The sequence below is a fragment of the Pogona vitticeps genome, chromosome 1 (genome assembly GCF_051106095.1).
Source record: "Pogona vitticeps strain Pit_001003342236 chromosome 1, PviZW2.1, whole genome shotgun sequence".
Classification (NCBI taxonomy): domain Eukaryota; kingdom Metazoa; phylum Chordata; class Lepidosauria; order Squamata; family Agamidae; genus Pogona; species Pogona vitticeps.
In genome coordinates, this window is record NC_135783.1 from 136,944,151 (window position 1) to 136,971,599 (window position 27,449).

Here is a 27,449-nt window from a genome sequence, read left to right on the forward strand (position 1 = left end):
AACAAAATGGGTGGAATGGAGACTATGATAGGATATAGGCACCAAAGCTCTGCTAAAATCAAGTAAGTCCATTCCCAGCCACAAAGGAAAAAATTATCTTCTGTATGGAAGGAAATGAAAAATTAAAAAGTTAACTAAGAGTCAGTTAATTCAGTCTTGATTGACGTGGTCAAAAGTTCAGATTGCCCCCAATGTGGCACTGATTTCCCCTTTGAAAACTTATGTGAGGAGACTGGTCTCCTCACATAAGAGGTGACATGAGATAATGTTTACTGAAAGTACAGTGGTGCCTCACTAGACAGTTACCCCGCATGACAGTTTTTTCACTAGACATTGACTTTTTGCGATCGCTGTAGCGATTCGCAAAACAGTGGTTCCTATGGGGGAATTTCGCTGGACAATGTTTGGTCCCTGCTTCGCAAACCGATTTTCGCTAGACGATGATTTTGACAGCTCCCTCCGTGCTTGCAAAACAGGTGTTTTTGGGACCTAAGCTTCGCAAGACAGCGATTTAAACAGCTGATCGACGGTTCGCAAAGCAGCTTTCCTATGGCCGATCTTCGCTAGACAACGACGATTCTTCCCCATTGGAACACATTAAACAGGCTTCAATGCATTCCAATGGGGAAATGCTTTTCGCTAGTCAATGATTTTGCTAAACAGCGATTTCAGTGGAACGGATTATCATCGTCTAGCGAGGCACCACTGTACTAGAGCAAAATACAACTGTTATCTGTTTCTCTAAGATCAGACCTGGGCAAAGTCGGGCCCGAGGGCCACATACGGCCTGCGAGCCCCTCCTGTCCGGCCCGCGGACAGTTTTGAACATCAAAACCATTTATAGCTTTTTATCTAAAGTTGATCAGTTGCTTATCTTTAACATACCGCAAAAAACCTCTTTAGTATTTGTGAAGATTAACAAGTTTAAAATAAAAACAATCATAACTTCACTGTTTCATTTTATTTTTAAGTAAAGTTGGTTTGGCCCCCAAACGCAGTTCAGATTTTTCATGTGGCCCCCCTATAGAAATTAATTGCCCACCCCTGTCTAAGATAATGGGAAATACTTTGAATATGCCTTACAAAATTGTATGCTAGTTCCCTGAAGATACATGACAAAATGTCCCCCTTCCTTCACTGATTTTAATGTATTTCTGTAGAAGTGTAAAACACTACCTTGGTAACAGGTTGCTTGTAGCATGAACGAATAAGAGACAGTATTTCCACTCTGGGAGCAGTCAGCCTATCCTTTTGTGCTTGCTGAGTGTGGGTGTGCCGAGCTTCACGTATGGGAAGAAACATTGCATATGTTTTGTGCAAATTACTGAAATCACAGTGGGAAAAAAGAGCTTGTTGTCATGGTGGAAGTCTGAAGGTGAAATTTGTAGTACGGGTTTTAGAACCCTTGACCCTCTTTCTCCCAGTCTTGAGACAGCCCATCTCAGCCAGAGAGGAGACATTAGCAAAATCGCTCACATCCCATGATTTAAACCAACAAATCATTTTAGGAAGTAGCCAAGCAAGATTTTCCTCTCTGAATCTAGCTCTATTTCATTACTGTAGTAACCTGCCCGTTATGCCCACTGTCTATATTTCCAGGGCCGAGAAACGGGGCTGTTTTTATTTGGGGCCCATAGTAGCAAGTGCTGTACTAATGGGATAAACTGAGAAAATTGTGATGTTGGCTTCTTTGTGCATGGGCAAAGTTGGAAGATGGGGTGGTGGTGGTGGAGGAGGATCCTGCTGTTGAAAGAATGGCATTATAAGCAATCTTATAGCACCACCAAGTGATGAAAATGACACAGAATTAATCTGATATAATTTACGAGGGATGCTGGAGGATTTTGTTCTTCAGCTTTCAGAATGGACTGACCTGACCCACCGATCTTCTGGACTAATGGGTAGATTGGAATGCAGGTCCTCTGAGGTTCTGAGTGGCCTTGAACTTTGTGATTCTATTCTGTAAAGCACATCATATGAGTCAAAACACATTTTTAAAGATTTCAAATGTTTAGATATTAGTCCTTAGAAAGGAAGTATGTGTAGATGTGAGAAAATATATTCAAAATTGTATTTTTTTAAAAAAAAGATATAATGACATAAGATTTTGGTACAGTTTCTCTCTCTCTCTTTTGGTACAAAAGGGAAACAGGATAATACAACAATTCAGTGGGATCTGTTGTCAATATATAGATTAGATTGATTGTTTTCTGGGCTCTACATTGTAGGAGAAAGGGGAGAAAATGGCTTTTGATATGAGATAAGTGGGTGCTGCAAGCAGACAAGCGCTGTGGAATACAACTTTCTGTCTGAAGCAATAGATTTAGCCAAGCTGGCTTTTGGTTTTATCACTCTTGACAGGTTTGTTGTTGCTGTTGTTAAGACTCATTGTGCTTTGAATATTGTGCAGGTGCAGCTTGCTCGAGGGGCCACCTTTGTGTACAGCTCTGACTCATCTCCTCTGCTTCGCACAGTTTCTTGAAGCCAAAGCCTGACAACCTGCCACACTGGCTTGTATATACACTACCCCCCCCCCTTTTTGCAGCAGGAATTTGTCTCCTTGTGGCAGCTCTAGGACAAAGGTGTCATCATATTTAATCTGCTGTTAGGCAAAGAGTTCTCTCTCTCTCTCTCTCTCTCTCATCTACAGTAACTCTGGTATTTTAGGCGAACACTTTGTAAAATTAAAAACAAGAAGGCGGACTAGTTCAATCAGGAAACACCTGCTGCTTTTCTTGCGGTTCATTTGCAAGCTATCTACAAAGCCCATCACAAGCACCGAGGTGTACAAGAATAAACTCTCCACACTACCTCCATGATGCATATTGATTTGATGACAGGCTACGATGTATGGTCTGATTGCCCTTGCGGCCTTGTGCTTTTATCCCAGCAGCCCTTTCTCATGTTGGTGATTGCTTGCTCGTTCTGTCTCTCATCTCTCTCTCTCTCTCTCTCTCTCTCTCTCTCTCTCTCTCTCTCTCTCTCTCTCTCTCTCTCTCTCTCTCTCTCTCTCTCACACACACACACACACACACACACACACACACACACACACACACACACACACACACACTTCATTACAACAAATACCACCCCCGCCTGTTTATAGCATTCAAACTGAACCATAAGCTGCTTTTTCTTATCTTCTCCCCACTATGGATCACTCCCTTGTGTAAGAAGCTAACTCAAGCATGTTGCATGCAGTTCCCCTTCTTAAAGCATAGTGGTTTGTGTGGGTCAGTCAAGGAAACGCAAGGACGAAGGGACAAATAGATCTATGGCTGCTATACAGTATTTCTTTTTTCACAGGTGCCACACAGCCTCTTCTGCATTTCCTCAACTCATCTGCTGTGTTCGTGTATAAGGTGGAGAGTACTGAAGCTTCAATTGCCAGCTCAACCAGCCTCTGTACCCTAGGGGTTGGGCAGTGCAGTCCAGTTTTGTCCTTTACCTCAGGAAGTAAAATGTCTTCAGTCATCCTCTGACTGAGAACCAGAAACTGAGGCCAATATCAAGTACTTTTTGAAAGCTTCCTTTTTTCCACTGGCTTCCACTGGCTCAAGACTATGACATTCCTCTTTTATAGCTTCTTGCAGGAAGTTGCCATTTATTGTATTTATATTGTATCAGATGTGCATTTGAATTATGATTTTATTGGACATTGTGAGCAAATGGCTTAGAGAACTTATTATATTAATTGGCATGTATGGATTATGAATTGATTGGTTGGCTGGTTGGTTAGTTGGCTGGCTTAATCTGCTTAATCAGTCAGGTGAACAATCATACAACCAGTGTGAGAATGGGCATTTTATAGCAGGGCTGCCAGAGTGGAAGGCTGTGGAAGCCTTCCACTCTGGCAGCCCTGCTGTCAAATGCCCATTCTGCTCCACATTTAGGCAGAGAGATACTAATCTTACTACCCTTTAAGATGCCACAAGAGCTTTCACTGCTTTGCACAACCCAGCTCCTTTTTCAGTGCAATCCCAGGTCAATGTTAGTTGCCACTGCTTTACAACATGACCAGCTGCAAATATTTCATAGACAGACACCATTTAATAATAATTTAATTTCTTGTCATTGTAAGTATATACATGAGTGTGTACTCCCGAGTGACTCCTTTGTTCCCTTGGAAATGGTTCTGGTAGATTATGTTTACATTGTGTGAGAAGAGATCAGAAAATGTTAGGTCGTGCTGACTGGGAGATTCTAGGGGTTGTACTTCAAAAAAAGTAATGGCTCAAACTCTACTGCATTTTTTTTCACCACCATAATGCAATCGGTATAATTTTTGGCAAGCTTAGAAGTTAGCATAGGCACTTGCTATTGCACAATGAGTAATGCAACTCGGTGGGCAAGAACAAATGCCTACACTGGCTTCTCAAACTCTGGCTCTTCACTGCTGAGAGTTATGCCAGCGGTTGTGACTAACAGAGTTTTGTCCCGTGTTTCTAAGCTCTGGAAGAGATGAATGTCTAGTACACAGCTTGTATGTTGTGTTGTTACTTTGCACCTTCACGTTCCTTCCAACGTAGGGAACTTCTAATGTAACCCCTAACATATGTGAAATGTTTGAAGAGGAATTCCCCATTGCCACCCCTTCCCCATGTGCGTCCATGGCTAAGTAGAGATTTGAACCCAGACTTTCGGAGCCTAATGCTCTATCCACTATACCACACTGGCTTCTACTTGCAAGATGTAGCTGAGATGCCACATGGAAAACATCTCCTTCTGCCTAAAACAAATTAGAATTTTATCTCTCTATATCAGGGGTCTCTGGAGGCAGAGTCTGGGTGAGGCTGGGACACATCAGATTTTCCACAAGAAAAGCTTTGTTAAAAAAATTCCAATCTTCTCAGATCTCTTTATTTTTAAACACAAAATAAGTTTGGCTTCTTACCTTTTCAGCAAGAGGGCCTTGGCCCTCAGAATCCCCCTGACAGCATAGCTGGTGGAGATATAACCTATCAAGTTATAAAGATGTTGTGTTTTTAGCTCTTAACGTTTCAGTTCTCTGGTTGTTTTGGTTGAAGGCCTACAGCTCCCAAGGTATCATGGCCAGTGGAGGCAAAACCATCCGGTGATTTAAGTTGGGGACCTCCATAATACCTGTGCAAAATGCCAGCTGTCTTGCTCTTACCCTTCGAGAGATCTGTCTCTCTTAGCTAGAGGACTACAACTTCCATGACTAGAAGTTCCAGACTCTCCCAATTGGCATGGCCAGTTGAGATCTAATCCACCTAGTTATTACATTTAGTATCTCAGTAGTACCTGTACAAAATATGGTGTTCCTGGCCCTTACAATTTCAGAGATCTTTCAACACACACACACACACACACACACACACACACACACACACACACACACACACACACACACACACACACACACACACACACACACACACACACACACACACACACACACACACACACACACACACACACACACACACACAAATACTCTTCTACCTTTTCTAGTAATGAAAAAGGTATTCCAATGTTCCTGGGGAAGAAAGCTGTACATTGTATACGAACAATTAAAGAAAGTTTCTCTTTAAAAGTGTATTAGATGTGCACTGTTATGGCAAGCGACACCCCTCCTTGAATAATGCATGCCATTTCTTTGTTGTGGGGAAAGCTTTGTGCATGAATCTATTTTACTGAACTGGGATTTATGCAAAGCAAATGTTAGAAGCCCTTCTCCCATATTCCCCACCCCAATCCGTATCATTCTGCTTGTGAAATGAGAGATCTGTTCTGCCGTTCCTTTCCTTGCTGTCTCTAACACCCTTATAAGGAAGTTTCTGGCCCTTCCCTCTCCACCACTATCAACTCCTTTGACCGAAGAGTGACATATCTATATAAGAGAACAAACTAGATGTATCTATTCTATCTGGTCGTGTGTAAGGGGTGATCTGGGTTTCCTACCTGGAAGTGATCATTCCAGACAGCTTTCCAGAGTCCTGATTTTCTGCCCTGAAGGGGTGCTGGCATGCAGTTCCTGAGGATGTTGCATCAATCTTTTCTATTTTCATGTGACCTATGGATTTGGTTGGCTTCTCCTCCTACCCAGAAGATACTCTTCCAGGCTGTTTTCCAGAACATTGAGGTTTTTGCCTGGAATGGGAGATGTAAGTGAAGATGTAACTGGAATGTAATTCTTAGAGATGTTGACTGGCTGGTTGCCTCAGTCCCATTTAGTTGTGTGTGAGTCATGAATTTGATTGAGTGTGTCAGATTCCTCATAGGAATATCTGAATGTTTTCACAGGGCTCCTGTCTGATGCAGGCTCCCAGTGAGAGATTTTCAGATCTGTGTCTCCACATGACTGCCAAGGGATTTATTTGTAACCTCAGATAAAATTATGCCCTTTATATTTTCTTTAGTTCTTTTTCCCGGATATCCCTTTGATTTTCATTACTTAACAGTTCAAAAAAAAAAGAATCTTCTTTTCTAAGGTTTATCGAGCAAACAGGCAAGCATATACAGTAGCACATATACAATGGCATAAGATTTATAAAATGAATGAATATGTATTTTGAAATCTTGCTATTTCATATTCATTTCTACTATTGACATTTAATGGAATGTTTTCCCATTTAAATTTATTATTTTCTCATGCCATATAACTTTATACAAATTTATAACTGACAGGTTGCCCTGCTCCAAAGTTGCTGTTCTTTGGTGCTTTCCAATATTTGTGTTTTCAACCCCGAACAGATACTGCAGTATGGGTCCCAAGGATGTTCTATGGCCTGTTGCACCAGTCCTCTCCAGCTCCATGTGAGTGATAGGTTTGTCGTACTTGGAAGTTGCCATTCTATTGTGCTCTGATTGGTTTAGGAGGACACTGAAGAGCTAATAAAAGAGTAATATTTGACGGGATTGTTTTCTAAAATGTTGTTCTGACATGTGCCCATCACATCCCAATGGATTTGACACAAGTTTTTATTATCAAGTGCCCATTCCAGTCTGTTCTATTCCATTCTGGCTTTTACCTGGCCCTTAGAGAGAGCCTATGAGAATGCAGTGCGGTGTAGTGGACAGAGTGACAGACTGGGACTCAGGAGGCCTGGGTTCAAATTCCTACTTAGTGGAAACTCATTGGGGGTGTGGAACTGGTGAAACCACTCCTTAAATATCTCACTTACTTTAAAAGCCCTATTAGGGTCACTATAGGTCAGTTCTCACTTGACAGGGTATAACCACAACAGAGACTCTCTATTTTTTAGCAGGAACTAAAAAAAATATGGAGAAAGCAATGAGCAACAGGGTGAAGTGCTCTTCTCCCCATGTGTTGGAGGGAAGTGGGTGAATAACAACTGTACAGGCTGTCCTAGCCCATGGATTCAAAGGAAAGCATTGACAAAGTTTGTCTTTGTTTTTAAAGCATCTCATTCTTCTCAGGACTCATCCTTGTGCAATATTTACCAGTTCTTTTGGACTCACCTAATGCACTTCCACTTTTCTGAAGAAGGCCTTGAAAACAAACCCTATTGGAGAAAGAGAAAGGGTGACAGACTGAGACAAGGTTAAGATAACCTTAGAGGCAGGGAATTTTAAGCTCTCAAGTGACCTGAAAACCATTTTGATGTGTAACATTGGGGGGGGGGTAAGCCCCTTTTATGGTTGCTCAGTAGAGTGTCTACCTGCATTTCAAATTGACTTTCTGTTTGCTACACTCTTTGCCTTTTCTTGTAAGGTCTGTTTTGGGAAGAATTTAATTAGGTTATGGATTTCCTTTTCTCTCTCTCTCTCTCTCTCTCTCCCACACACACACACACACACACACACACACACACACACACACACACACACACACACAAGTACAAAGTAATGAGGAACCCTGTGACACCTTTAAAAGACCAACCAATTTTGTTTGGCATAAGGTCTCTCAGCCCCTTCATCAGATGACTGGAGTACAGTTAGCAAATGTATTTGAAAGGCAATATTGTTGTTGCTATATGCTGTCGAGTCGCTTCTGAGTTATAGGGACCCTATGAATTAATGTGCCCCAAAAAGTCCTTTCATAATTCCCTGAGGTCCTCTAGTAGAAAGTGTGACAGGTGCTGGTGAGGTAGCTGGCTGAAGAGGTCCACCTTAAAGGGCAAGAGGGTGACATGGAGGCTACGATAGAGGACGACGACTGGGAGGATCTAGGAACTTCCTTGAAGGAAGGAGGAGGAGATGTGGGCAAAGGCTGCTGAAGCTTGGGCTGTCCAGTTCTGTGCCTGGGCTGAGGTGGAGAGTGACTGGCTAGAGGACCCCTGGACTGAAGTCCTCAGGCACCACCTTTTGGGTAGAGGAAGGGGCTGCAGATGAGGGATCCTGGGCCAGGATTCCAGAAGTCTACCACATCTCCAACATGGCCTTGGTGCCTGGGTCATCCAACAGAAGCAGCGGCACCCACTCTGACCCAGCTGTGCTGCTGGTGATGAAAGTGTCAGCATGGGAGGCAGAGGAGTTTCAAAGAGGAGCACAGGAAACACCCAACTCTACCAGTCATCCACGAAAAGTCTCCAACCAGTCATCCTATCCTCCTGCTGTCAAAGATCAGGACTCTCAGGCACCCTCTGGCTTTCTCAGGGGACCCTCTTGAAAGGACATTCTCTGGGATGTTGGGTGCAGGGAACTCAACCCTCTAGGAAGCTCCCAGAGGGAGTCAAGGACAGCATTCCTGTGGGTTCCTCACTTGCAATGGAGTGGTCATTCTTGGTCATTCTCACAACCTGTAGCCCATGGAATTATTATTGGGAGACTCGGCCACTGCTGGCACCGCTGGAGGCGGGTCCATAGCACTCATACATTCCAGCTCAGTTCTTACAAACAAAAAGCTGTGGCTTCCTTTACTAACTCAATCTATCTCATAATTTCTGTACCCCTCAATGTTTTTGAGAAATACGTCCCAAGTTGCTCTGTATGAGCTATTTTAGCCAATTTATATTGTTCTCCATTTTAATCCCCATTTAAAATAAACAAGGGGAACAAAATATGCACAATACATTGAAAGCTCTAAAGTTCTCTGTACGTATCCAACACCATCTTTCAAATGAATACTTTCCCCCTGTCAACTATCTTCATTGTCCAGCTTTCCTATCCCTACACAGTAATCGGAAAAACCATAGTGTGCATGATCTGGGCTTTGGTCTCCTCCTGTTTCGACTTCTTCATTGTCAACATTGAAGTCAGATAATTCTTCTGTAGCCAATATGTGGTCGTCTTAATTGTTCAGCCTTTGCATTTTCTTCTTTAACCTTCCTCGGTAGTCATTTCAGGTTATTTCTGATTTCTGCTAGTAATATGGCACTACGTGCATATTTCAAATGGTCAATGCTTCTTCCAGTTTTCACTCATTCATTTGAATCTAATTCAGCATTCTATAGGATATGTTCTGCATATAGGCTGAACACATAGGAAGCGAAATGATATCCTCATCCCACATCCTTGTCAATGGGAAACTGTTGTTTCTCAATGTCCCCCCCCCCAATAGTAACTTGTTCAGAATAGTTGCGGATAACAAATACTTCTTTTAAAAAATCCATAGTTTTTGTGATACACACAACCAAAGCACTAATTTTCTCCTAAAATTCTTCAGTGTGCTCCAGTAGCCAAGATATACTTGCAATCCTATATCCCTGTGTTTGTCACTGCATATAAGGTAGGAGTCCTTCTTGTAAAATCTTGAGCACCACTTTCTTATATATGTGATGTCCTGCAGTTGCTGTACTCTTTAGCATCTCCTTTCTTTATAACTAGGATACATATTGAACATCTGCTCTCTGTGGACTATTGCTATATTTGGCCTATTTGTTGGCTTGTGTGACAAACCCAGACCTACTGGGATCTGCCACACGTTAACTAAGCTGCCACCAACCATTCCCTATAAGAAGTCACACAGACCAGGGATGGATTTTTAACCAATAAAGAACAAGGTTTATTTAAATCACACACAGGGAAAAATAAAATGATCAGGTGAATAAGATATAGTAACGTGGCTTAGTCTCATTCATACATGCATACAGTTTGGTTCACACAGAACCCTTCACTTGAAGCACAGACCCTGAACCTATCAGTTCTGGCTAACCAACAGACACCTGAACCTATCAGGTTGGTACTCTGACACACAGTAGTACCCTGTCTGACACACAGACTCCCACACCAGCTTCTTCTTCCCAGCTGCTGCTTCGTCACATCCCAGCGTCTCCTCCACACACGCATCACATAAATATACAGTACAGCCCCTCCTCCTGATGTCCCGCCTTCCACTCCCCATAGGATGGAACTTTCCCTCCAAACCCATGACAGACAGGTAACATCAGTGCTGTATGTAACACCTCCCCTCTTTATAAGTTGTTTTGTAGGGGGAAAGCTAAGGTGCTTTTTCCCAAAAAACAACCTGGATAAAACACACAACAACAGTTATACATACAATATCATACTTACTTATACTTACATTCTAAGTTAACCATATCAATTAGGCATTTAAACATTTACCATATACATTACATCAATTTACCTTTATTCATACAAACCAAATTCAAAAAACCAGGTACATTTAACTTTTTGTCACCAACATATATACATAGTCCATGTTTCTTTCGCCGTCTTCATTCTTCAGGTCTTCTTGACAAGGCGTCAGCAACACAGTTCACTGACCCTCTGACCACCTTCACTTCAAAGTCATAGTCCTGTAGGTTTAAAGCCCACCTCATAAGTTTGCTATTGTGGGTTTTCATTGTCTTTAACCATTGCAGTGGTGAATGGTCAGTGCACAGAACAAAATGTCTTCCCCAGATGTAAGGCTTGGCCTTCTGGATCGCGTAGACTATTGCCAGACACTCCTTCTCCACGGTTGCCAAATGTCTCTCACCTTTTTGAAGTTTCCTACTCAGGTAGGACACGGGATGCTGGTCACCATTCTCATCCTCCTGGCACAGAACTGCTCCTACCCCGCTGTTAGACGCATCGGTGTAGATGATGAACTCCCGGTCGAAGTCTGGAGCACGCAGCACTGGATAGTTGATTAACGCCTCCTTCAACCTCTGGAACGCCGCCTCACAGTCGCTGGTCCACGGGATACGGTCATCAGCCTTCTTCCTCGTCAGATCGGTCAGCGGAGCCGCAATCTCGCTAAACCTCGGGATGAACTTTCTGTAGTAGCCCACGAACCCAAGAAATGATTTGACTTTTTTCTTGGTGTTGGGTCTGGGCCAATCACGAACAGCTTCTATTTTGGCCTCCAGGGGTTTTATCACTCCTCCCCCTACCATGTGACCCAAATATTTTGTTTCTGGGATACCCAGCTGCAGTTTGTTCTTTTTGCAGGGCCTAGGCCAAAGCACTTCCTCCCCTGGGTCAAAGTGCCTCTCCCTGGCGTTCTGGTCATCCCAAGCTTTCTTTCTGACCTTTTGAGCTTGCAGGGTCTCTGCTGCTAGCTCTAGGTTTCTCTTTAGGTCCTTCCTTAAAGAGTCTATATATGTCACAACGTCTTGTGGGTCATCCTGGGTGATCTGCTCCCAATTTTGTTTGATCAAATCAAGGGGCCCTTTCACCCTTCTCCCAAATAAAAGTTCAAATGGACTGAACCCGGTACTGGCTTGTGGCACTGATCGATAAGCAAACAAAAGGGATTGCAGCTTCTGGTCCCAATTGTTTGGATTCTCTGCCAAGTAAGCCCTAATCATGCGCATTAGAGTCCCATTGAACTTCTCAGTTAACCCATTACTTTCAGGATGATAGGCAGTAGTTTCCTTGTGCTTAATTCCACAGATTTGCCATAAGCGTTTCATGAGCTTTGATGTGAACGATGCGCCCAAATCTGTGATTATTTCTGAGGCAAATCCCATCCTGGACATATACCCCACCAAGGCATCTGCCACTGTGTTAGTTTCAATGTTAGTCAAGGGTATGGCTTCAGGGTACCTCGTGGCATGGTCCACAATGGTGAGAATGAACCTGTTCCCCCTCTTTGTGGCCTTGGGCAAAGGTCCCACTATATCCACCCCTATGCATTTGAACGGAGTGTCAATCACAGGCAAAGGGCACAACTTTGCTTTGGTCCTGTCGCGGTTATTCCCCTGCCTTTGACACACATCACATTGTTTACAGAACTCCCTGATCTGCTTCCCTATGTCAGGCCAGTAAAAATTCTGTGTGATTCTCTGCTGTGTTTTGTTCACCCCTAAGTGCGCAGCAAACATGTCAGAGTGCCCCCTTTGTAAGATCATGGGGCGATACTTTTCAGGTACCACCAGCTGACTTCTGATCCCATCTCCCCCTTTTGAGGTAGTCCTCAGGGTCTCTCTATATAAAATCCCCTTTTTCTCCAGAAATCTCACTGCGGTTTCAGGTGTTAGCTGGGCGTCAGTCACCTGTTCAAAACACTTTTGGAGAGTGGCGTCTGCCTTTTGCTCTTGTCCAAATCTGCTGTCTGTGGTTAAAGTTTCCACCACAGCTTCTGAACTCCCCTCTGCTTCCGTCTCTGGCTCATCATTACCCCCCTGAACTGTCCCCGTGGTGGCTTGTGAGCGTGTAATCACTAGCACCCGTTTCACATGTTCAGCCAGGTCATTTCCCACGAGCACGGCTGCTGGCAGAGTCGATGAAATCGCTAGCCGCCAAACTCCCCTCCAGCCTTGAAAGTTCACCGGTACCTCTGCTACTGGCAGCGAAATCACCTGTCCCTCAATCCCTGCCACCTTCATGCTCTCATTTGGGATTATATATTCCCTAGGAATAATATCTGGATGGCACAGGGTTACCTGGGAACAAGTGTCCCGCAGCCCCCGATACTGATGGTCAAGTATTCCTACGTCCACCCCTGCTGTCTCAAACAACTGAGAATCTGTTCTCACCAGCAGGCAGCGCCTGACCTCTACAAGAGGACCATTTTCCTCAGCCTGATCAGCAGATGTACTTGTTCCAGATTGAGTAGCCATGGCAACAGGCTCCCTCAGTGACAATGAGCCTTGCTCTTTCTGGACACAGAACACAGCTTTTGGCTTGGTCCCACTCGAATCCTGAGGCACAATTCCTTTTAGCTGCTTTAATTTCTCACACTCTGAGATTAGATGGCCCTTTCCCTGACAGAAATAACATTTTCTGGTGTATTTTGAGTCTTTCTCATCTTGTTTTGGTTTTCCCTCCAAAATCTGAGGTCTTGGTTTCATGTCTGAGGGCTTCCCTTCACCATGGGCCCCTCCCCCTTGCTGGCTTTTCCCTGGTCCCTGAGAGTACTTGCTGTAGGTTTCTTTGGGTTTTCCTACAGATTTCTCCTCACCTAAGGGCTTTCTTATCTGGTAAATAAAATCTGCGATCTCGGCTGCTTCTGCCACAGATTTTGGTTTCCTTTCCCTCACCTGGAATTTCAGTTCCCCATGCAGGACTGAATAGAACTGTTCCAGCGCTATCAAATCTTTAAGCTGCTGAAAGGTCTCTGTCCCCTCCTGAGATAGCCATTTCTCTAGCAGCCTCACCAATTGAGCCCCCACTTGGGTAAAAGTCTGCTCTGGTTTCTTTGTGAGGGACCTGAATCTTTGCCTCAGCTGTTCCGCATTTATCCCATGTCTTGCAAACACCAGTTTTTTAAACTCTGCAAAATCTCTCATCAGTTCCTGTGGCATCTCTGAATAAACCTCAGCCAGGCTACCACTGATTAAAGATCGCATGATGGTCATCTTCTCAGTTTCCCTTACTGAGAAGTCCACAAACGCTCTTTCCACTAAGGAAAAGAACACCTCAGGACAATCTCCCTTGTGGTACACAGGGAATTTCTTCAGGTCAGCTTTAGACAATTGGCCTCCCTCAGAATCCCTATTGTTATTATTGTTCTGATTCATCAGTTCCAATTTTCTTAGCTCAAACGCCATTTTCTCTCTCTCCAATGCCAATTCAAATTGTCTCTGTTTCTCCCTTTCCTCCCTTCTTTCTCTCTCTAATCTTTCCTCCATTTCCCTCACCCTCAGTTCATGCTGTTGGGCTAGGAGTATTCTTCTGAGTTCTGGGTTCTGCTCTCCTGTGCTGTCACCCTGCACTGAGCCAAAGTCATCCTCAGAACCTTGGTCAACCTGGGGGTCTTTCACTTCACCCATTTCTGCCATTTGGCTTCGAGTCAAGGGCATAATCCCCCCTCAGAACAGGCTGCTTTAAAAAGTCAAGCCTCAAAATAAAACGACCACTTTTTTTTTCTCTTTTGCCTCAGAACCAGCTTTCCCTATAGATTGCTGCTGTCCTTCAGCACTACTTGCAACTGTAGCGAGTTAGAGTCTACCCCCCTCTGCTGGGCCTCTCAGCAGGCAGGCTAGATCACTGCTGTTTCACAGTTTTGCCTCAGCTTTTTTCCCGCCAAAAACAGGCTGCCTCAGAGCACCCTAATCTAGTCTCCCCAGTTGGCACGTTCTTCTACTAGCGCACCTCCCCGTGAGGTACACCTAGAAGATTACCTACGCGCCTCAGATTGTCCCTGACTAGACCCCCCTTGCTCTGGGCACACTTGCCAAGGCTTTGCTGGACCGCTGGACAACTGGACCAGTCGTATCCCACACGCTGGACACCAATCAATGTGACAAACCCAGACCTACTGGGATCTGCCACACGTTAACTAAGCTGCCACCAACCATTCCCTATAAGAAGTCACACAGACCAGGGATGGATTTTTAACCAATAAAGAACAAGGTTTATTTAAATCACACACAGGGAAAAATAAAATGATCAGGTGAATAAGATATAGTAACGTGGCTTAGTCTCATTCATACATGCATACAGTTTGGTTCACACAGAACCCTTCACTTGAAGCACAGACCCTGAACCTATCAGTTCTGGCTAACCAACAGACACCTGAACCTATCAGGTTGGTACTCTGACACACAGTAGTACCCTGTCTGACACACAGACTCCCACACCAGCTTCTTCTTCCCAGCTGCTGCTTCGTCACATCCCAGCGTCTCCTCCACACACGCATCACATATATATACAGTACAGCCCCTCCTCCTGATGTCCCGCCTTCCACTCCCCATAGGATGGAACTTTCCCTCCAAACCCATGACAGACAGGTAACATCAGTGTCCTGCAGTTGCTGTACTCTTTAGCATCTCCTTTCTTTATAACTAGGATACATATTGAACATCTGCTCTCTGTAGACTATTGCTATATTTGGCCTATTTGTTGGCTTGTTCCTGCTAGGATTTTGATAGACCAGCCTCTGTAGGTTGAAATAGCTCTACTGGCCATATCCATCTTAGGCATGGAGGGTGTCACACAGAGGAGGGGCACGATCTGTTCTTGATCATCCCAGAGTGCAGAACATGCAAGAATAGGCTCAAGTTACAGGAAGCCAGATTTTGGTTGAATATCAGGAAAAACTTCCTAACTGTTAGAGCAGTACAGCAATGGGACCAATTACCTTGAGAGGTGGTGAGTGATCCAACAATGGAGGCATTCAAGAGCAATTTAGACAACCACCTAGCAGATATCCTTTTATTTGTATTCCAACACCGAGCAAGGGGTTGGATGGACTCGATAGCCTTATAGGCCCTTTCCAACTTCATGATTCTATTATTCTATGATCCATAAAGGTCAATTAAGCAAAATGTGCAGGTAGGACCGCATGATCTCAAGAGCAATAAACAACAGATTAAGTGCTGCCTTATTATGCTTGTTATGACACAGAACTCCAATTTTAACTTTTGAGCAGTTGAACTAGAACTGCATTATAAAAATGTGGCATCAGTTTGGGAATGAAATCATGTTTCCAGGTCAAAGGGATTGAGATCCTAGAGAACATGAGGCCACATAAGGGGAAAACAGGATGAAGAACTCAGAATAGGTTGAGAGGTAGATAGGCTAAGACAAAGTAGAGCCTATAAAGTAAAGCCTATGAGGCTTTACTTCCCTTTCTCATTTCTGACCTATTCAGTTAAAAGAGGAATCGAATTTTAAACTATCTGCATGCAATATTCATTATTTTAGGTGGAAACTTCATGGCAACATTTGTAAAACTTTTTTATTTTTTCCCATTTATGGAGCATCAATGATGTACAGAGAAGAAAGTTAATTATCTGTTTTATGCTGTCTTGGGAAGGCTTTGCCTTGAAAGGTGGCATGTCAGTATTGCTTTGAGAGCCACTTTCCTTCACTTATAGCAATAGAGGCGCAAAAGGTGCCAGCATAGTGGTTAATTTAAGGATAGTCATTAAAAATCATTCGGATGTCATTCACTTGGTATGAGTACCTCTGAGCATAGGGGAAAAAAACAGATTAATACATGTATTGTGGTTAGAGATGGGCATAAATGGGAAAAACTGTGGCTAACCACAATCCACCATGAACTCCCGGAAAAATGGACCTGTTCCTGGCAAGGAAGCCGGGCCCACTCCCTCTGAGGACAGGGGGCAGCGGAAGGGGGGGGCAGGTGGTATCTCCCTTTGATGGAGCAAATGAAAAGCCAAAGGGAAAAAAGTTCGGCATTTCATTTTGTTAAGACAAAACTGGATCCCTAAACTGAGTTGTGAAATGAATCACGAACCAGCCCAGCGCATCGGGGGTTTTGTGTGTGTTTTTTTTGCTTCATGGTTCATTTCATGCCCATCTCTAATTGTGGTGAAAAACCAAGGAACAACAAAACAGTTCAATCTGTTGATACTCAAAGATACAGAGTTGTTGTTACGTGTCATCGAGTCGGAACTGACTTATCGTGACCCCCGATAGCATTTTCAAGGTCAGTGAGGTATTTAAGGAGTGGTTTGACCAGTTCTACCACCACCCCCTCGGTGAGCTTCTGTGGCCCACTTGTAGATTCAAACCCTGGGCTCCTGAGTCCTAGTCTGCCACTCTGTCCACGACTCCCATGCACAGATAGGGGGCGGGGTTGAAATCAGAAGCACCACAAAGATGGACCACTAGACATCAGGAATACATTGTTGGATGAGGTCGCAAAGTGTCAAGCCACTGAATCCTATAACTTTGTTCTCACCCATGTTTAAGTCAGTTTTGGTGAGAGTGTTTTCCTAGATTGGTGGCCCAGCCTTGGGTACAGAGTTGCTCTCAAAAAAGGAACAAAAATAGGTTTCCATGTCCTAGTGCTTAAAGCACTCTCTGGGCAGTTTACGTTTTTTTAATTATGCAGGCTGCACATTACCCCCTCCTCCAGCGAGCTTTGTACTCGTTTTACTGACTTCCTAAAGATGGAAGGCTGCGTCAGTCTCCAGCCGGCTGTCAGATCTGCTGGTATTGAACGCTGACCTTGAGCAGTTTGGACTACAATACTCCAGTTTATTCACTGCACAACGAGCCTCCGAATATGTGTACATTTTTATGGTGGATGTGAATCTTGCAATGTTGTTCTTTCCCATGTCCACATTTTAAAAATAATCTCAAGGTGTTTGTTTTATATTTAGGAAGAAAATTGCAAAATTTGGAAAATTCTTTTTGAAAAACAAACTGGATGAAACTCTTGTCCTTCCCTAGCTATCAATACACTTTAGATAAAAAAATAAACAGAAAACAATATCTAAAGCTGATTTAGTGTTCCTCAATACTGAGTAATGCTTCCATTTCACTTTTTCCTATGAGACACCCTTGTTTTGATCAGTGAAAATGAGTTAATGTAAAGCTATGGGAGGAAATGGTTATTAGTCCCCATTAAAATAGCTAGAATCAACCCAAAATGTTGTTAATAAAAGTGGTAGAGGTAATGTTAATGTTGTCTCAGAGGTCAGAAGCAGTTGGTTACTTGTAATAAATTCCTTTACAATTCTAACTTAATGTGGGATAATGTCACTCACTTTGTGATGTAAATGTAACTTTTTTGTAATTTTTATAGTCTTGGGGCTATGAACTCTCTAAATTATTGGAGGAAGAATAATCACATGGCTCAAACACTGACGTGGTAGGAGACTGCTGCAGTCATATATATTTTTAAAATGTAACTAAATAACTTTTAGTTACTTTTGAAAAGCAGGAATATTTTAACTTATCATTTTTTGGCCCTTGGCTACCCATACGTGCAGTGAGTTACTTTTTAAAAGCACCTTCCCATGCTCCGTGTGCATAGAGTAATTAATTAGGCTCTGACATTTGGGTTCACCTCGGTGGATTAACCTTGCTGAAATCATTAGTCTTTTGACTTAATATCCCATCTTTACAATGAGAATAATTGAGAGGGATTCAGCAAAAGCTGATGAGGCTCTTTGTGAACGAAAATGGCAATATACCGTATTTTTCCGTGTATAAGGCGACCCAATGTAAAAGATGACCCCTACTTTTCTAACCCCAAATTAGAAAATTTGATCACTGCTTTCTCCCTTCGCTTCCTAAGCCCCACAAAAGCAGGACCAATGGGCTGTGGAAGTGGAGGGTGGAAAGCAGCAATCTTGGGAAGTGGAGGGGGAAAGCAGCAATCAAAGGGCTGCAGGATCAACGGGCTGCAATCCTGCAGCGCTTTGATCCCTTTCCCCCTTACTTCAGTGTATAAGACGACCCTCAATTTTTAGTCTAAAGATTTTAGTTAAAAGTACCATCTTATACATGGAAAAATACGGTAAATAAAACAGGAACAGTATTGCCGAATCCCTCCTGACGCTTCTTCAGATCTGTGCAAAAAATTTAGATTCCTTTATATTATACAATGTCAGAGGACCAAATGTGTAATTTATTCAATTTCCCATTCAGTTAAAAGGTTTCTCCTCTATCTGCTTGCAACGAATCCGGAACCAGAGCTGGAAAGCTCCGCTAATTTGTATTTTATCAAATTGTGTCAAAATACAATTTATAGTTAACTCCAGTGACAGTTCCAAAGATCTAAACTGGGAAAGTGTTGTGGGTGGCAGCTGACACCCTACTCTTCCTTTGATGGCAACAGTGTTCTATCTGCATAAGAATAAGGACTTTGATTTCAGCTAATTGATAGCTGGCTGTTCACTGGCATGACAGTCTTTTGAGATGGCAAAGCCCACATAGGTGGGGGGGTTTGTCAGAGGGATGGAGGCTTTTAAGTGGGTATTCAGCACTTCAGGAGTTTCCTATCTCTATGCTTGAAAACTCATACCCTTACATTTCCCCCAATAATGGCTGCTGACATTTCTCTTCCCAGGCGGAACAATATACAGTAAAAAAAGAAAAGGAAAGGGAGAGGAGAGGGAGATGTATTATCTGGGAGGTGCACAAAGGATCCACACGCAGGGCCACCTACACAGAACTTAACAAATGGTGGTCTCGTTTTAATTGAGGAGACTCAGCCAGCGGTAAAGTTTGTTGTAATCTACTGCACTTAGAAGTTTCCCATGTGTAATTTTGTAGAAGTTGGTTTCTGAAAAGGATTATCTTGCTAAGCACCACAAGAACCCAATTAAAAGCAATCTCTTTTGATTTTGGAATCTTTTTGATCACCCTTCAGTTGTGACCTGTTTCTAAATCTCCCACAGCAACTTTAAGCTGCGGCCTCAATACCTCAGTTGGGTGTGTGCCCAGCTTTGATATAGCTCTTAGAGCAAATCCTAGTATTATACTTTATCTTGTCACAGCAGAATTTCCCATTTTCCTGCAGGGGGAAAAGAAAACTACAGAACAATAGGAGAAGTAGGCAGTCTTTCTGGGACTGGCTGCGATGGATTTGCTGTCCCAGGTTCAGCTATTGAATTCCGAATGCTTTACAGAACATCGGGCAATTCTACTATTTAAATGGATGGAATTATCTGGGTCTTTCCCCCCTCTCTATTCAATAATGTGGTTTTGTATAATACTGTACCTTTTTTTAAAAAAGTTGACTCAAAGAGGCTGAAGTTTTTTTTTGTTTTTAAAGAAATTTAGATGAATGGGACGAGGTTTTTGTTGTTGTTTTAGAGATAGATGATAAGCTGTGACTCCATACTCTCATTCTTGCTCCCTGCTGATCCTTCAGCTTTATTGTTCACAGTTTACCGTTCCAAAGGACTTGTGATGGATTTCACTCAATGACGCTGGCCTTCTTTCATTTTATTTATTTATTTATTTATTTATTTATTTATTTATTTATTTATTTATTTATTTATTTATTTATTTATTTATTTATTTATTTATTTATTTATTTATTTATTTATTTATATCCCGCCTATCTAGCCAACTCAGGACCACTCTAGGCGGCTAACATCAGGTAATAAAAGTATACATACATACAACAACGTAAATAATAAAAACTTTACAAAAATAGAAACCAAGTGCAGCGGAAAAGAAAAGAAACATCAGGAATTGTCTGGAGGACACTCACATTTACAAATAATAACACCCTGGGGAGTCCTCAGGAAATACAACAAGAGTGCACCCATAACAGAGAATGTATTTAACTTTCTCTGGGCACATCCAAGACTTGGCTAGCAGTGGCCTCCATGTTCTTCCTGGAACGGTCTGACTTCCTTCACCAAGACCATGGACGCGACATACAAACCCATGGCCCAGATATTCCATGGGTCTAATGAAGGCTCACAATCCTCAAAAGCTCACATTGAAATAAATTAGTTAGTCTTATAGGGGCCACAATACTTCTGTTTTTGTTTTGTTCTGTTTTCGTTAAGGATACTTCATAGCTTAGCAGAAGGCAGGCAACTGCAGTTCCTAAACAGAGATCATGGTACCTTAAAAATGGTCTTCAAAATGTCTAGTGTCCTAGCTCTTGTGGTACCTGAAAATATGCCAGCCATTCCCCTGTGAGATCTTCAATGACTGGCTGAATTTTGATTTTCATCATTCACCAGAATGAGCCACGAGCAACCTCCTTAAGAGGCAAATAAACAGCACTGAAAACATTTCTGCCAGTAACTTGCTTTTCTTGATTCAGAGGAATTTGGTCAATCGCATGTTTTACCCGACAAAAGGAGGGCAGGAGGGCTGAAGTCAAACTCACTCTGCACTTTGCACAGCATTTTAAAGGTCACCAGATAATGAATTTGGATAAGGAGGGATGGGGAAACAGCAGGGTGTGTAACAGTGATGGATTTTGCTGTTCCTGGGCTGCTCTTGAGCTTCCCTTCCTCCTGTGATTTTATTGACTCATTCTTGAAGTGGAAATTAGTGCTGAAACAGACTCACTTTATTTATTCACTTTGGGGCTGACACTCGACAATTTGATGCTTCTTCCCTTTCCAGCTCCTTTTGGAGATCTCCTCAAAGCCTGTCAAAACCGGTCCCTGACCCTTTATGTAACTGGAGAAATGAGAAACGGTCTGGCATCGGTGAATGCCCCTTTTCTGCTCAGACTGTTTGCTTCAGTACATCCCTCATCGTACCTTATCTCTTCTCCTCTTCCTTCAAGCAGGTCACACTAGTGTACAAGAGATTCCACCTTTCTTGACAACAGCCTTGTGAGGTAGGTCAAACCGAGGCCTATATCTCCCCACAGGGTGATCACTGTGGACCAAGAATTGTGTGTTTTCAAGCTTAACCCCTGCTCAGGAGTTGTAGCCTCTTGATCTGCCAGCAATGTTGAGAGGGGAACTCCTAATTCTGCCCCTCCTTGTCACTTTATTCATGTGAGGAATTTTGAATCTGATGGGGAGAGGTTCATGCTTCCAGATAGCTCACTAGTGCCCCCCTCCATCAAGTCCAGTCTCAACCTGAGCCTGAGTTCCCTGCACCAGGGCTGGGTCACTTGTAGTCTGCTGAGGTGGGCTGGGGCTTCGAGACAGCCCCAAACCATCCTATTCCCTCAGTGAGGCTTTATAGTGCTGGGCTGTCAATAAAGTCCAAGTCTCTCTGGCCCCTGCTATCGCTGCTTTCAGTGCTCCTGGGTCATCAGGGTCTCCATGGAGCAGCTGGATGGGATGATGACATGGGTGGGTTAAATATGGGAGCTCGGCCACCTCACTCTCTCCCCTTGGGCACAGGCCTTTCAACTGAGATCCTGGTCCATGCATTAGGCTCCACCTGATATTCCTCTTCTGCAGCAATACAAAAGATGAGACCCAGCTTTATTTTGCCCCCCCCCCCAATTCTTCATTTTCCCTCCTGGGCATTCAATCTTCTCCCTCTGCTCCCTCCTTTTTCTCACACACCAGCCATTTGGCTTTGTCTCCAGTCTCCTCTTTTAGGTGTGTCCCATCTTCTCCTTCTGGTGCCCGCCCTTCTCTGCTTTTTAGAACCTAGCATTGTTATTGTCTGCAGCTATCATCATCGTTGTTGTTGTTGTTGTGGTGGTGGTGGTGGTGGTGATGATGATGATGATGATGAAACACCAGGCACAGTCAACATTATAAAAACATTGGTACAGTATTAAATACAAATTTTAACCCAAAATCTACGTGTCAGTTAGATATCGGCATAGTATGTATGCTGTTCCTAATACTGCTGTTTTCTGTAGCTCTGATGGTCTGATTTCTGAGATCTGCAACTGCTTATAGTAAAAACGTGCTGTTTATATACCGCCCCATAGCGCTTCAAGCACTCTCTAGGCGGTTTACAAGTTAATTATGCAGGCTACACATTCCCCCCCCCCCCAGCGAGCTGGGTACTCATTTTACCTACCTCGGAAGGATAGAAGGCTGAGTCAACCTTGAGCCTGCTACCTGGGATTTGAACCCCAGGTCGTGAGCACAGTTTGGGCTGCAGTACAGCAGTTTAACCACTGCGCCGCGAGGCTATTCCTGTGGCAGAATTTCTTGATATTGTTCCCGAAGCCCCAATGATTACAGGGACCATTGACGTCTTTCTTCCAAAGGCGAGACATTTTGATTGCCAGGTCTCTGTACTTTGTTAGTTTTTCCAATTCTTTATTTTCAACTCTGGCATCCCCTGGAATTGCAATGTCCATGATGATGATGGAATCTTTTATACATAAACAAATTCATCCCAGAGCTTGGAAGTAAATTCTTAAAAACAATTGATGACTTGTGACTAACTCCTCTTTGCAGTAATTAAGGCCTAACAAGATCACATAATAATAATACTCATGCGCCATCAAGTCAATTCTGACTTATGGCAACCGTTTTCAAAGTAGAGAGTACTGAGAAGTGGTTGACCCTTCCCTTCTTCTGGGGGAATCCTGGGATTGTGCAGCTTGCCCCCAAGGCCCACCCAGGCTGGCTTTACTCGCAGGAGTCACTGTGGGGGAAATGTCACTAGTTTTTCATGGTCAAAGTAACTGTCTTAGTTATTTTTATAGTTACATAGTGCTTACTTGTCTTTTGCACCATAGGCCAGAGGGGCTTGTAGTGTTCTGATGTGTATGTTTTTTTTTTAAAAGAAAACAACTAAAGGTTAAAAAGTGTATTTTGTGCATTGAATACAAATAGTTGCATGGCAGTTTTTTTGAAGTAATTGAGGTGCACTCCACCAATATTTTTCATTTTGTCTAAGATGTTTAGAAGTTGAAAAGCAAACCAACCCAGGAGTTTCTGAAGAACAGAGGAGAGCTGTGGTCTTGGGCAATTCCAGTTCATTTTGATTAATGAACAACAGTGACCTTGTGTGATTTTCCTTCATGAGGCTGACACTTGTGCAAGAAGAACCAGAGGAAATGCTTAATTGACGAAGGAAGGAATAGAAAGGAACAAGGAGAGGGAAGTCTAGGCAAAATGGCTCTGGGAGGCTGCAGTTAACTGATGGGTAAAGCTGGGTTGTAGGCGACGTACAATGAATCATGAGAACAGAGTCTCTCCTGGTGTCTTACAGTACTAGAATTCTAAATGTCCAGAGGCATAGATTGGGGCCGGATGAAAAGGGGTTGGGGGCAATCCTAGTGAAGCATGGCCTTTCCCCTTAGAGGAGAGGTGTGAACATTGGTCAGGGAGGTTTTCACTGATCAAAGCTGGCCAAATTCATTGGGTGCACCTCTCTTCTCAATCATGTAAAAGCTCTTGTCAGAAAATGAAAGTCCCAAACCTAATTCAAGGCTGAATCATCAAATACAGAGAGAACACAAACCATATTTTTAACAGCTCAGCATCCAGAACGCCAGGCCTGGAAGGATGAATCTCTCACTTTTGGAGTCTCCCACGCTAAATAATAATAATAATAATAATAATAATAATAATAATAATAATAATAATAATAATAATAATAATAATAATAATAATAAGAAGAAGAAGAAGAAGAAGAAGAAGAAGAAGAAGAAGAAGAAGAAGAAGAAGAAGAAGAAGAAGAATAACAACAACAACAACAACAACAACAACAGCAACAGCAACAGCAACAGCAACGACAACGACAACGACAACAACATCAATTTCTCTCTTCCCAGAATTTGAAGATTCTCATAAAACCAAATGGAAATAAAATTCTCACCCCTCACCCCCTATGACTAGGATCATCCAAAAATGCATTATTCATGCCCTTGGTGCCTGTGGATCAAAATAGTGTAATTGGTTCTTAAGACTACAACTGCGATCAGACATACGTTGACCTGGGAGTAAGTGTGTGGATCATCAGTATGCCATCCCGTAAAAATCATGCATCTTATTTGGAACAGAAGGTCTGTTCCCACAAATCTCTTCCCTTCTCTGGTGATTAACTCAGCTTATTCAGTTTCCTGCTCTGCCATTGAGAAGCATAACAAGATGTATAACATAAATGTCAAGGCCAATAATTTTGGATTCTCTGACATTTTCGGAAACTGGGCAGCTTTGTTCCCTAGATTATAGCTCATGCTGCCATTTCTCAGAAAGTCATAAAAGCCTTAATATACTTTTAAATGAGACTAGCTACATTCATGGGTATTAATGCATGCAGTCCCTACTTTATACACACTTCGGGGGTAGCCTGTTCCACCCAGATCCTACAATGTATATGTACTGCAGCCAGGACTGTTTACCCATGCTCCTGTCTGCCACCACCCACACCGACGATAAGGGGCAAAGATAGACTTAATATGACTCCATAGCCCATCATTGTTTCTTTTCCTGAACAGCTGATCTAATTAGCTTATATACACATGTCTCTGTTTATGGTTGAATCAGGAGATGAGCAACTCATTTATTTATTTATTTATTTATTTATTTATTTATTTATTTATTTATTTATTTATTTATTTATTTATTTATTTATTTATTTATTTATTTATTTATTTACTGCCCATCTAGCAAGTCACTCACTACTCTGGGTGGTGTACAACAGAAATGAAGAGACATATATACAATATCAATTATATAAAATTTAACTACTGTGTTTCCCCAAAAAAGAAGACAGGGTCTTATATTAATTTTTGCTCCAAAAAACACATTAGGGCTTATTTTCAGGGGATGTTTTATTTTAGTCATGTCATCTTCTTCTGTTTGCTGCACAATGCTGCACAATAGGTGAGGGCGGGATTTAACTTAACTGGGGCTTATTTTGGGGGTAGGGCTTATATTACAAGCATCCTGAAAGATCATACTAGAGCCTCTGGCTGTCTAAAAAAAACAAAACCCCAATGAACCAACAAATAAATTTGTTCTTTGTCAGTTCATGGGGGCGGATGTGCTTCGTCAACTTTGAAGTAGGACAAATTGCCAAAATGTCCATTCGTCCCTATCTCTAGGCAGGACCTTCCCCTTGGAGGATGACCTCTGTAGACGATGCCTTACCACCAGGGGAGAGAGAGAGAAGGGAGATGTATTTATAAAGGTAGAGATGGGCTCTCAAACTGAGACAAGGACAAGAAGGAGCATAGAGACGGAAGGAGGAAAGGGGATTTGTGGGGGAGAGAGAAAGATAAGGGGCCAGAGGGAGTCAGGATAAATGCTAAGAGGATCCCAAGAAGGAGACTTGGGTCGAAGCCCAGGAGAATTGGATTGGAATCTATTAGGCAGAGGATTCACCCCAGGAAGAGAAAAACCCACCAAGGAAATGGGGATTTTGGCCCAATTACAAATCTCTAGGGGTGAGGATGAAAGACACTAAGGTTCTTTATGCATCATGTGGAATGTGGGCAGGGATGATGAGAACTGTAGTCACATGTTTGGAGAGCGGCCAATTCCCCACCTCTACCCTAGTCCCTCTACTGATGTTGTGAAACGTTGTTTAAAATGGAGGGATGGGGGTGGGGGTCAAATGCATACTTTTCCTGGGAAATTGTTTTGAGTATCTGTTCATCGCATCTCAACCCAACTCATGCTTCAAAAATACATTAGAAAAACATTACATCACCATGTCTGTCTCACCAAGAAAAATATTCCTGGGCTTGTTTTATCTGTGTATATATTTGGCACATTCACAGTCTTTTATTAGGCACCCGAGTACTAGCAAATGGACAGAGTTCTAGAGTCAACTCTTTTGGGTCAAGCATGAGAGACTGAAATCCGACTGGAGGCCTGGAAACTACCTCTGTGTTGTTATCTAATTTCTATCTTTCATGCAAGACAAGCCTGGGCTTGGAAAGTACATTATCCATTCTGCATAAACAATCTCCAGACGTTTAAGAGGAAATGTATATCAGGGACATCTTGATCCTTAATATATGCATTTTAGTTCTTAATACAGTTCCAAAAATATAGGTCTTTAGAAGCAATGGGGGTGGCATATAATTAAGAGGCCACATTGCTTCTTTACAAATGAGATATCTAGGAATAAGAGAGAGATCTTTTCAGGCATCCCCGCGTGTACAAAGAGAAGGTCAGTTCTTGACAGACATCCGGGATTAAAATGGGCACCCTAAAGCTCCATATGAATACGCTGAGAATTTATCCAGATTTCTCTCTCTTCCTCTCTCTGAAAAAGAATTACAAGAATCCAGTTGAGTTTGCCAAGCCAAGCCAAGGTCATGGAAACCTTCTCCTTACTCTCATAGTAACTAGTCATTTCAGTACACTCTCACAGGGGGTGATTAAAATATACTCCAGGGATGAAATCTGAGAGTAGAGGAATGGGAAAAGCCAGCTGAGCTTGGAAGATCGGTGGGTTCTCTCACCACCCTTCTACTTCTGCTTTCTTTATTCTGCGCTTTGGAAGAAATAAAAAGCCACAAATTCCTGTAAAGAGCAGGGCTGATGGAAACTGGAATCCAGAAATATTGTTAGAGCTGCAAATTTACCACTTTTGTATTATCAAGGAGGATGGAATAAAAAAAATCTATCTATCTATCTATCTATCTATCTATCTATCTATCTATCTATCTATCTATCTATCTATCTATCTATCTATCTATCTATCTATCTATCTATCTATCTATGTGTGTGTGTGTGTGCGCGCGCGCGCATGCACGCACAGAGAGAGAGAGAGAGAGAGAGGCTCATATGCAGAAATCTAAAGGAGATATTTAGTTACACCAGTGATCAAAGTATTTCTTTTCAGAACTACTGCCAATTTTGTTTCCTGCCCGGAGCTACATGTTTGATTCAGACTTCAGTTTTTGTTGTTGTTGTGTGGCTAGTTCTGTTAATGAATGCTTCTTCACTTAAACAGGTTTTTCTCTTAGCTTTGCCCCATTCCATTCTTTGGTTTTCTTTCCTTAAGGATGTAACAACTACATCCTTACTTTCATATACACTCACTGGACAGTTAGTTAGCTATCCTTT